This window comes from Trachymyrmex septentrionalis, unplaced genomic scaffold, assembly GCF_001594115.1.
Source record: "Trachymyrmex septentrionalis isolate Tsep2-gDNA-1 unplaced genomic scaffold, Tsep1.0 scaffold8, whole genome shotgun sequence".
NCBI classification, from domain to species: Eukaryota; Metazoa; Arthropoda; class Insecta; order Hymenoptera; family Formicidae; genus Trachymyrmex; species Trachymyrmex septentrionalis.
In genome coordinates, this window is record NW_017305987.1 from 3890462 (window position 1) to 3900753 (window position 10292).

Consider the following 10292-nt stretch of genomic DNA (forward strand, 5'->3'; position numbering starts at 1 on the left):
AGAAGGAGGAGGAGGAGGAGGAGGTGGCGGCGGTGATGGTGGCGGCGACGATGACGGTGGTGGCGGCGGTGGTGGCGGTGGCGGCGGAGCAATGGATACAGCGCAGAGCAGCCTGATCAGGGTGGCGGCGGCAGTAGCGGCTGGCTATTGATTTCAAGGGTTTCCTTAGCCCCCCGCCTTGCCGCTGAGTGCCCGACGGCTCCAGGTCACCCCGAAGGGCCCGCGGTGCCCGCGACTAAAACTACCCTCGCCTTTCCTCGCGCGGAACAGTTTAGAAAAAAGTCTCTGAATACGGGAAATCACCGGTTGAATCACCAACGTGCGAACGTGGCGGAAATTCGCGCGACGAACCGCGAGATCGTCACTCGCCTTCAGTTCGATTCAACGTGAAATCAATAATCTTCAATCGCGGATTTCGCGACGGAGGAGGAAAGAGAGAAAGAAAGAAGAGACCGGATGAAGAAAGATCGATAGTCATCAAAGGACCGCGTGGGATATAGAACGTTTTTGTTTTTTTTTTTTTTTCAAGGGTTGTACAGGACGACATCGCGCGGGTGCGGCACACCGGAGGAAGGGTTAAGAGATAAGGTCGCGAGAGGGGAAGGAGGTGCGCGCCCAACCACCCCCCCCCTCCCCCGAATGGGCACCACGGCGGGTGGCCTCCCGCACTCCCGCCTGGCAGTTACGGCACTGCGCGAGTCGGGCCGAGCAGAGACGCGGATCGCGGGGTGAGCCGTCGCTCGCCATACGTCGAACTGGGTGCCCCGCGTTGGGGCGTCTCCTGGCATCAGCGGGCATCGGTGTCGTGCAGTCGATCGGGGGACGAGCACCGTCTTCTCGGGTCCTCGTGCGTGTAATCGCCGCGAGACAGAGGGAGAGAGAGAGAAAGAGAGAGAGAGAGAGAGAGAGAGAGAGAGAGAGAGCGAGGGAGAGAAAGAGGGAGAAAGGGAGAGAGGAAGAGAGCGACGAAAGAGTGCGTGCGTCCTGTGCGTTCGTCCGACCCTTTTTTCCTTTTTTTTTTCCTTTCGCGCCCACCCCCATCGCGCACGCACACGGTGGGTACGATCGAGCGCCAGCCAGCAGTATCGGCCAGCAACACGCGAAAAACGGGGCGCACGCCGAGGGGCGCGACGACGATGACACTGCGACGATGTTACTCGGTGTGGTAGCGCGACCACGGTGGTGTCATAGCGTGGTGGTCGACGTCGCACAGATCAGCAGTAGTAGCAGTAGCAGCAGCAGCAGCAGCAGCAGTAGTGCAGACGTCGATGTCGTCGTCGTCGGGTGTGCACGCGATCGCACAGGCGAGGAGGAGATGGTGCCCTCCCCGGATTGTACGGAGGTGGGAAGTGACTACTCGTCGTCGTCGTCATCATCATCATCGTCATCGTTATCGTCGTCGTCATCGTCGTCGTCGCCGTCATCGCCAGTTCGCGCTAACGCTAACGTCGTCGTCGCTCGTGGTGCGGTCGCCGCCACCGCCGCCACCGTCGTCGCGTTCTCCGTTTTGGCCAGCGTCGTCGACGTCGTCGTAACTGCCACCGTCGCCGCCACCGCCGCTGCCGCCGCCGCCGCCGCCGCCGCCGTCATCGTGGGTGCCACCGCCAGTCCCGCCACTGCCACTACTGCCGTTTCCGACGCGAGCATGTTCGTCGTCCGTGCTGCCAACGAGGCTTCCACCGCGACGGTCTAACCCCGTGAGGGTGAGTGCGATCATCCCCATCGTCATCATCATCATCATCTGTCTCTTCGCGTGTCTCTTCGTGTTTTTTTTTTTTTTTTTTTTTGGCTTTTCTCGCCCCTTTTTTGTGATATCAAATCCCTCTACATCGGGAGTTCTACATCGAGGAACGGGGGTGCGTTTGTTCCTTTCGTTCGTTCTCAACGATGATCTAAAACGGAGCACAATGGGGATCGTGAGGGAGGGAAAAGAAGCAGCGTATAGAGAACGGCGTGTATTAGAGCGAAGAGGAAAGGAAGAGGGTAGCGGGAGCGCGAGGGTTGAATTTCTTCGCTCGCTCGCTCGCTCGCTCGCTTCTCCGATCTTTCTTCCTTTTCTTTCTTTTTCTTTTTTTTCTTTTCTTTTCTCTTCTCGCCCCAGCTCGCTCGCTCACGTCACGATCGTCGTGCCCCGGCGGCGAGTCCCTCCACGTAACTTTCGTCAATCGATAATACAAGACGTCCGCAACGTCGTGCGGCGCTCGCAAAGATCGGCCTAGGAGAACGGCGAGATCTGTGCCTTCGTGCACCCGTGCTCGGGGTAACGTGAGCGCTGGACGGAGTTCGCCAGTCGTCGAAGGGAAAATACGCGAGGGGTTGCTGGCTCGACCCTACCCTCGTTCGAGCGCGTTCGAGTCGACTCGAGCGAGCGAGCCATCGAGGGTTACGTTCGACTCGCGGACGGGCGGACGAACGAACGAACGGTGAACGCGAACGCACCCTCGCTACCCCTCCCGCACTTTCTTGCATTTTTCCTTTCTTTTTCCGGTTTTTTTTACCCCCTCCCCGAATTTGTCGAAGGTATCCTCTCGATCGTATCCTTTCGATCCCGCTACTCGAGTTCACAACGGCGATCTTTCCGTGCAATGCAGATTTTTCCGTTCATTCCGTGCGATTGCAAGAGTAAAAATAGATTGATCGCGTTTGTTACGTAAAATTTATTCTTTGCCTGCACAAAGTAAATGTAAGTGTAAATCATCTCGAAGTGAGGAGGTTTTCTATCGCGATGGCACAAATAAGTAATCGTATGTCCATCGTCGATTCAATTACAGAGAAAAAGACATAATGGTAGCACCTATAATAGGTATTATAGGCGATACGTGACGTTTTATACGTAGAATTAATGTACATAGTTGAATAAGCAATTTTATAATTGCAATAACTACAAGATTTATTCTATGTACACATTAATTCTGGGTAATATAAAACTTGTGTAGTTGTTGGTTACATACAGAGTGACGTACAAAAAATATCATTGCTCTATACGTATAATATTTATTTCCCAACAAAATTGGTACAGGACTGATACAAAATTAATTACCAAAGAGGAAAATTGGATAATTAAACATTTGACGTGTTATCTTTAATTGCTATCCGAATGTCATATCGTTTGATTTATATATAACACATTTATTTTTAACAAAATTTATTATATATGTATGTAACATTTATTCTCGACAAAATTGGTACATTGGACTGATATAAAATTAATTACCAAAGCTTAAAAATTGGATAATTAAACACTTCACGTGTCACTTTAATATCTGCTATCACTTCTGTTTCACTTGAAATCTAGACATGAATTTTATCTAACAAAATATTATCTTATAATTACTTTTATCTCACATATTATTCTGTAAAGAATAACGGCTGTTATTCTGTAAAGAAATAACTCCGCCAAGGAAAGGCGATTCTAAATTTGTCGGAGGAGCTGTCCCTGAAATATCCGATGTATTATCGGGGTGCATTATATCGCGTACGAGAAAATGACTTGGAGGTTTCCTCGTGCGTAGGGAAGCCACTTCCTGTGGAATAAACGCCGACGATCGCGTTACCCGGATACGTTGCGTTCCAACATTGCAGTGCCGAGGAACTCCACCCGGCGCGGCACGTCGCGACTTCGAGGCCTCTACACCGCGTTCGAATTCTCGTTCGAAGCCCCCCCGAATCACGTTCTCCTCGCTCGCGTGACTCCCTCCGATGTTGCTTAATGAGATTCGGGAATGTACGAAGAAATCTCGAAATTTCGCAACGGCTCGCCGTAGTGTACTCGCCCAGGTGCGAGGATTCATTTTTAACCCGCGCGGCTCGGGCAACCCGTTAGTTCTAATGATTCCGGCTAATGATCGTATCAGAGCGATTCTTATTTCATGGGTGGATCTATAAAATGTCCTAGAATTGGCAGACAATCGATATATAACGCAGCTCCTGGCCGGAGTTAATTTCTCCTTAGCGAAAATGTCGTGGGAGGTCATCGCTTTCGACGTTCTAAATTTTGACATTCGATATCACGAAACGCGCTGCAAATCAGGATTTTTGCTAAAATAAAAATCCATCATAACTCGAACGACGAATCTTAAATTCATCGATAAATAAGGTTTCACAAGGAAGAACGTGTGAAAATTAACACTTTTCAAAGTTATATATCTGCTAAAAAAAAATTTACAGAATAATTTACTTCAGAAACTTTTGCTAATATGTCTTTAGCGAAAATGTCGAGGGAAATTATCACTTTCAACGTTCAAAATTTTGACACTCGATATCACGGAACGCGCATCAAATTAGAATCCTGCTAAAATAAAAATCCATTTTAACTTAAACGACGAATCTTATATAAATTAAACGATGAATAAATTTCATTTCACGAGTGACAATGCTATGCGGTATTCGCTTTCCGCTGATTTTAGAATATCTGTCATGTGAAAATTAATACTTTCCAAAGCTATATCCGTTAAAAAAGCTAGTTTATTTCAGAAACGTTTGCCAATTTGTCTTTAACGAAAATATCGAGAGAGATCATCACTTTCAACGTTCTAAATTTCGACATTCGATATCACGAAATGCGCCGCAAATCAGGATTTCAATAAAATAAAAAAAAAATCGATCACAACTTAAACGATAAATAAAATTTCATAAAAAGTAACGCTATGTATTCGCTGATTTTAGACCGTCTATGAAAATTAATGCTATCATATTTGTTAAAAAAGCCTCGTAAAATATTTGATTTCACAATTAGCAATTTGTCAGTTTTTTTTTTTAGCAAAGTCGAGAGAGGTCATCGCTTTCAACGTTATTTTTAACATTTGACATCGCAAATCGCGCGCTGCAAATCAGGATTCTGTTAAAATGAAGAAAGAAATGAATTTGAATAAAACGAAAATTTGACGAATCTTAAATTAAACGATATTATATGAACTAATAAATGTCACGGAGAATGACGCTCGCATTCACTTTCCGCTAATTTTAGGCTAATTTTCCGTCGTACGAAAATTAATAACTCGAGCTTCAAAACTATTATTTGTTAAAATAAGCCTTGTAGAATTTATCTCGGAGAAACGTTCGTCCATTTTTAAAGGTACTCATGAAAATATTTCGCCTGCTCCAAAAGGGGCGTATTCATTCCGCAAGTATCTCTGAAGATATGTAGCCGCTCATACGCTTTAAAAAATGCATAACAACTTCTTGCTCGGTTACCCTCTTCCCCACCGGGAAGACTTTCTGGAAAATTATTCATTTAGCTTCCCGTAAAGAGTTTTCACTCCTTATTTTATTTGCGGTACGTGCCATTCGGAAGAACCTTCCTACTGATAAGTTAGCAAAAGGATCGCATATCTGTGACACGCTTTCCCGGGCGTATCCTCCGTAATGGGGCAAAACGAAATGATGATATCTAAGGGACATTCCGAATAAGCTAATGACGCACGGGACGTTAATCTCGTTAGTCATGTTAGCGGTTCTGTCGCGCGACTCGAGATGGGTCACTGGAATACCGTATAACACACTGGCTTTCGTTCGTCGATACGAGATTATACGGCGCGTCTATAGATGCACATGCATCTTCACAAACGTATTAATGCATTACGTATGCATCAACGTAACGTATCCCTTAATGCACTGTGTAACAGAGACTAGGGCAAATCTTGAATCAAATACAAGCAGAACTCAAGCAGAACACTAGTCATCATGACATCAAAACGGCTCTAAAATGATTACTAATGCACTGAGAATTCCATTTAGTTGAATCAATTAATCTTTCGTTTAGATATGAGCAAACAAATCCTTGGCTGATGAAATAAAATAATTTAGTTGAGGGAAAAAGTTTAGTTTATTGTAACACTTTATTCGCTTTTTATAACACAATTGGAGTTAAACAATTCGGATTCAAGAAAATATATTAAATTTGAAATTACTCAAATTTAGTTTATTATTTATCAAATGCGTATGTTAATCTGGACGACGTTTATTTTAAAACTAATCACAGAAATGGATTTTAATTTATATCTTGACACACATGGAAGATAAAAGTTGCAAAATATTATTTAACTCAAAGGATTGGGTTATCATCGCTCCTTTGATATCTAACAGTGTAGATAAAAACTTTAATCTCAATTTAATTTATTCTATCCTTTTCTAATTTCTATAATTAGGAAAAGGTAAAAAAAAGTAAATTAAACCAAAATTAAAGTTAAATGAGGATAAAAGTCTCTCTCCAATCAATTACGATTTATTTTAACATCATTTTGGCGTTATCGTTTGACGTGATTTGATATTCTGCTTGAAAAAATTATGCCCCAAGCAAATCGCGGCAAATTGATATTAAAATGAACCATACACGATTGAAAAGTGAGAACTTTTAGTGACCATTTTGACATCATTTTGATGACTTTTACTCCGTTTGGATGCTTTTTTAGGATGCGATCGTTTTCGAGATTATGATGCAATTCGTAGTGCGCTGTATTTTTCTACGAAATTATTGCAGCAGGATCAATTAGCACTTATCGCGTGTGGTGTGTGCATTAAGGATCGGCGACAGAAAACGGTAGTAGCGGAAGAACCATTTCGTAAAAATTGCTTCGAGAGGGAGATTAATCCGTTGCCCGACTTTCTTGCCTAAATAAAAATTACCTTCTGCATTCTGTTCACATCGCGTGTACAATAAAAATTATACATTTACACGAAAAAGAGGGGACTCTCTATCCCTCTTCCAAAATTCTATTCTTTTTAATGTTAATATTTCGTGTGAGCGTTATAAAAGAGGGAAAGGAGAGATAACATTTCATTATTAAATTAGTAAATAAATTTTACTATTCAAATTATAATTTAAAAAAAAGTATTGGATCGCGTTATGCTCAGGGCGAGATGTACATTAAGGATCGAGTAGCGAGGGGAAAAAGCGCATAAAGAACGAAGACGCGAAATTTACATCGTCGTGTATGCGGAGTGTCGCGGGAATGAAAAGTTTGGGCTTTAGGGATGATCCAGGGGGTAAACCGCGAGGGGCAAGTAGGTCGTACGTTCGTCAAAAGCAGAAGATGTCCTCCGTCGCGTCTCGCGCCGCGAACTTCGCGAATCCGCGGCTAAAACTTGTCGTGGCCGAAGATACATTGCGAGAATCTCCGCAGCGATACGCCAAACCAACGTTTCGCTAGGAGCTTTTTCCCCTTATGCAACAAAACACATTTTGTATTTGTGTTAAAATCAGCTCTTGCTAAAACTTTTGTATTGGTCTTATAACACATCCGAGTTTTGTTGATTTAACATAGTATTATTGTGTTATTTGAATCTTTTGGGTTAAATTGATATTGAACATCTGTTAATATTGAAATCACATAATTTACGAATCAATGAACAAATAAAATTTATGCATTTTATTCATCGATATAAAATTTGTGTATTTTAAAACGCGAATTTTAAAATAAGTGACTTAAATGTGTTAATTTAATTAACATATTATAAATGTTAAAATTGAAACATGTTAACACGTCTTGCGTTAAACTAACTTAAAAAGACTAATTGGAAAGATGAGCACAAGTTTCACATTTTTGATACACCATATGGTTCAAAAACTATCCATTAATGAGCTATCTTTTGTTCAATACATTATAAGCTACATTATATGATGTGAAAACTAATTCACTTTATCAGGACTCAATTTTCTATGTAATTAGTGGCGGGGTCCTTTGGGTGGACAGTTTGGGAGACGTAAAATGTGTTCAATTTAACGCAAATTTTCCAACTGTGTACGCGTTCGCGTACGAACGTAAATTTTTATCCCTTATAACATCGCATTTTCTTCCAAGATGATCGTAGACGTTTCCTGCCGTCTTCGGTAACGAGCGATTATTAAATTTCGCCGAAGCTTGCGGTTGTGAGAAGAAAAGAAGTAACATTCTTTTCTTTTTATGATACGCTGCATCCAATGCGGATGAATTAATACTCGTGACATTTACGAGGCACGCTCGGAATGAGGTTCGTTAAGGTCATTACAGTATAAGTACCGATCTGAACTGTATATAGCCAATCGAAGCGTGAGTAAGGGACTTTATTTTAAACCGCTGTGTCGGAAGGCCTTTTTTCTACACAAGATGTCTAAAATGAATGTGGATCTTTTTATAATTTTACATATTAAGGAATAGTTTATCGTAATCAACGCAAATCAATTTAAAGTATATTTAATAGATTGTTCCTTAACAGATAAAAATTATAGCCCATTAAAAATATAAAGAGCCTTTCACAAATTAAATTCAAGATACTTAAATAAACTAGAAGATTTTATTCCCAGTCCAATTTCAAGTAGATTTTAATGTAATTTAATTTCGAGTTTATTCACTAAGATATTTAATAATACAATTTTAATGAAGTTTGCATAAAGTTTTAACAGCTCAAAAATGATCCTCCTTAAAAAATTCATTCCAATTTGCCGGAGTATTTCTTCTTAAGAAATATTGATGTTGAAACTGCTTCATTGTGTTTAACGAATAGAGAAATATCTTCATCCAATTGACATTAAATATGCTGATTTTTGTCTACTTTTCTGTTAATGAGAACAAAATTCTTCTCTTACATAATTTTAACAGAGAGACAATAATGTACTCAGTAAAATTTTGTATCAATGCGTCTAGATTTCCGCATGAAATCCATAAAAACGAAACTAATTTATGTAGTAATACCGTCTATAGAACTGATGTCTATAGAGATAGAGCGCATGAAAAATCAACATTACGACGCGTACATAATGATTGTACAGGCTATACATAACATACGCAGTGAAATTCTCACAGCGTACTCAGACAATCAAAAAAAACGAAAATTCTTGTTGAGAAAGAGAGAAATTTAAATGAATTTCAGTTCAGTACAGTTAGGAGTTGCATCGCATCAACGAGCGACAACGAGCTTTTCATGCGACAACTCGCAAAAAATGCTTAATTAAATGAGCGCAGGAGTCACATTGAAAACTAATTTACGAAAAATGTCCCTGATTAAAACGTGCTTGATTAAAAAATGCTTGATTAAATAAACTCAGGAATCACATTGAAAACTGATTTACGCTCATTTGCAACATGTAAGAAATGTCTTGGAAGGAAATCTATTTAATTCGTTAAACCAGTTATGTTCTAAAAAAGGAAAACAATTTTAAAGAAATAATATTACGTGTACTTTTTTAACTCTTTGCATTTAAAAATTTATAATGTCAAATTGTACTCATTTGAGTTAATTTTATCTATAGATCTCAACATTATTTCTACCCTTCTACATTATTTCTAATATGTCATTAATTTGACTAAAACAACTTGAGTTAATTAACTCAAGAAAGTTGTATTAAATTAGACTCCAATTTAGTTTATTATTTACTAAATGCATACGTTTAGTATGGACGCTGCTTATTTTAAAAAACCACAGAAATAAATTGATTTACATTTTGACACAGATGGACGTTAAAAATAATAAATTATTTTATTAAAATAATTTCAAATTATTGAGTTCTTTAACTCAACGGATTATGTTATTATTGCTTCTATTCCAGCATGCGTGTTTCGGGAAACGAATCACAGTACAATAAATACGATATTATATTTTTACGTTATCAGCATCAGATATAATAATTAAGTTTTCTGCTTGTGGAATTCTACATGTGCATGTTGAAGATTAGATAGTCCTTCCATCAATGTATGAATACACGGAAAGGAAGATTTTGCTGAAGTATCTAAAAATTTTGCTAGACGTAGATCTAAAATTAATTTTGTTGAATTATCAAAGTATTTACATAGAAGTTTCAAGCATAATGAGTAATGCTGCAAGAAGTTTTGCCATTCTAGCAGTTTGAGCATCTTCCGTATCATTATTTTGATATGGTTAAGCAAAATTATTTTTAGATCTAGCTATATTTTTAAATACTTCAGTGAAACCTTTTTGTGTACTATTATAATATCTTATCTTAAACAGTAAAAATGTTTACATTTTTATATTTTTATGCAAATTTTGTTATGACGTGTCAAAAACCCCACCCTTCGAGCAACAAAGAGTAGTTTTCACGTTATCTCGTTGTTACTTTTATATTTTACATTTAGCAAAAATTTTATAAAAGGTACGAGTGAAAAGGGTACAAAAATTATTCATCGACAAATTAAACAAAAAAAAAATACATTTAATTAGTATAATCCACCATTAAATGGTTCAAAAATTATCACATATCATACAAAATCAGTTGATAATAAAAATCAATATATTATAGAAAATCGACTGCAGTTTTTTTTTTTTTTTTTTTTTTTTTTTTTTTTTTTTTTTTTTTTTTT

At 39.5% G+C, this 10292-nt stretch overlaps 2 protein-coding genes across 2 annotated transcripts in view; one reads left to right on the forward strand and one right to left on the reverse strand.

Annotated features, from left to right (window-relative positions):
- The window catches only part of LOC108754468 (methylosome protein 50-like), a 55753-nt gene that overhangs the window by 14575 nt on the left and 30886 nt on the right, over nucleotides 1-10292 (reverse strand). The gene's annotated exons all lie outside the window — the stretch shown is intronic.
- Nucleotides 1340-10292, forward strand: part of LOC108754463 (glucose transporter type 1) — a 42262-nt gene continuing 33309 nt past the window's right edge. Inside the window, exon 1 of the mRNA XM_018496736.1 lies at nucleotides 1340-1703. The gene's annotated coding sequence lies outside the window, so the exon portion shown is untranslated. The remainder of the gene's footprint in view (nucleotides 1704-10292) is intronic.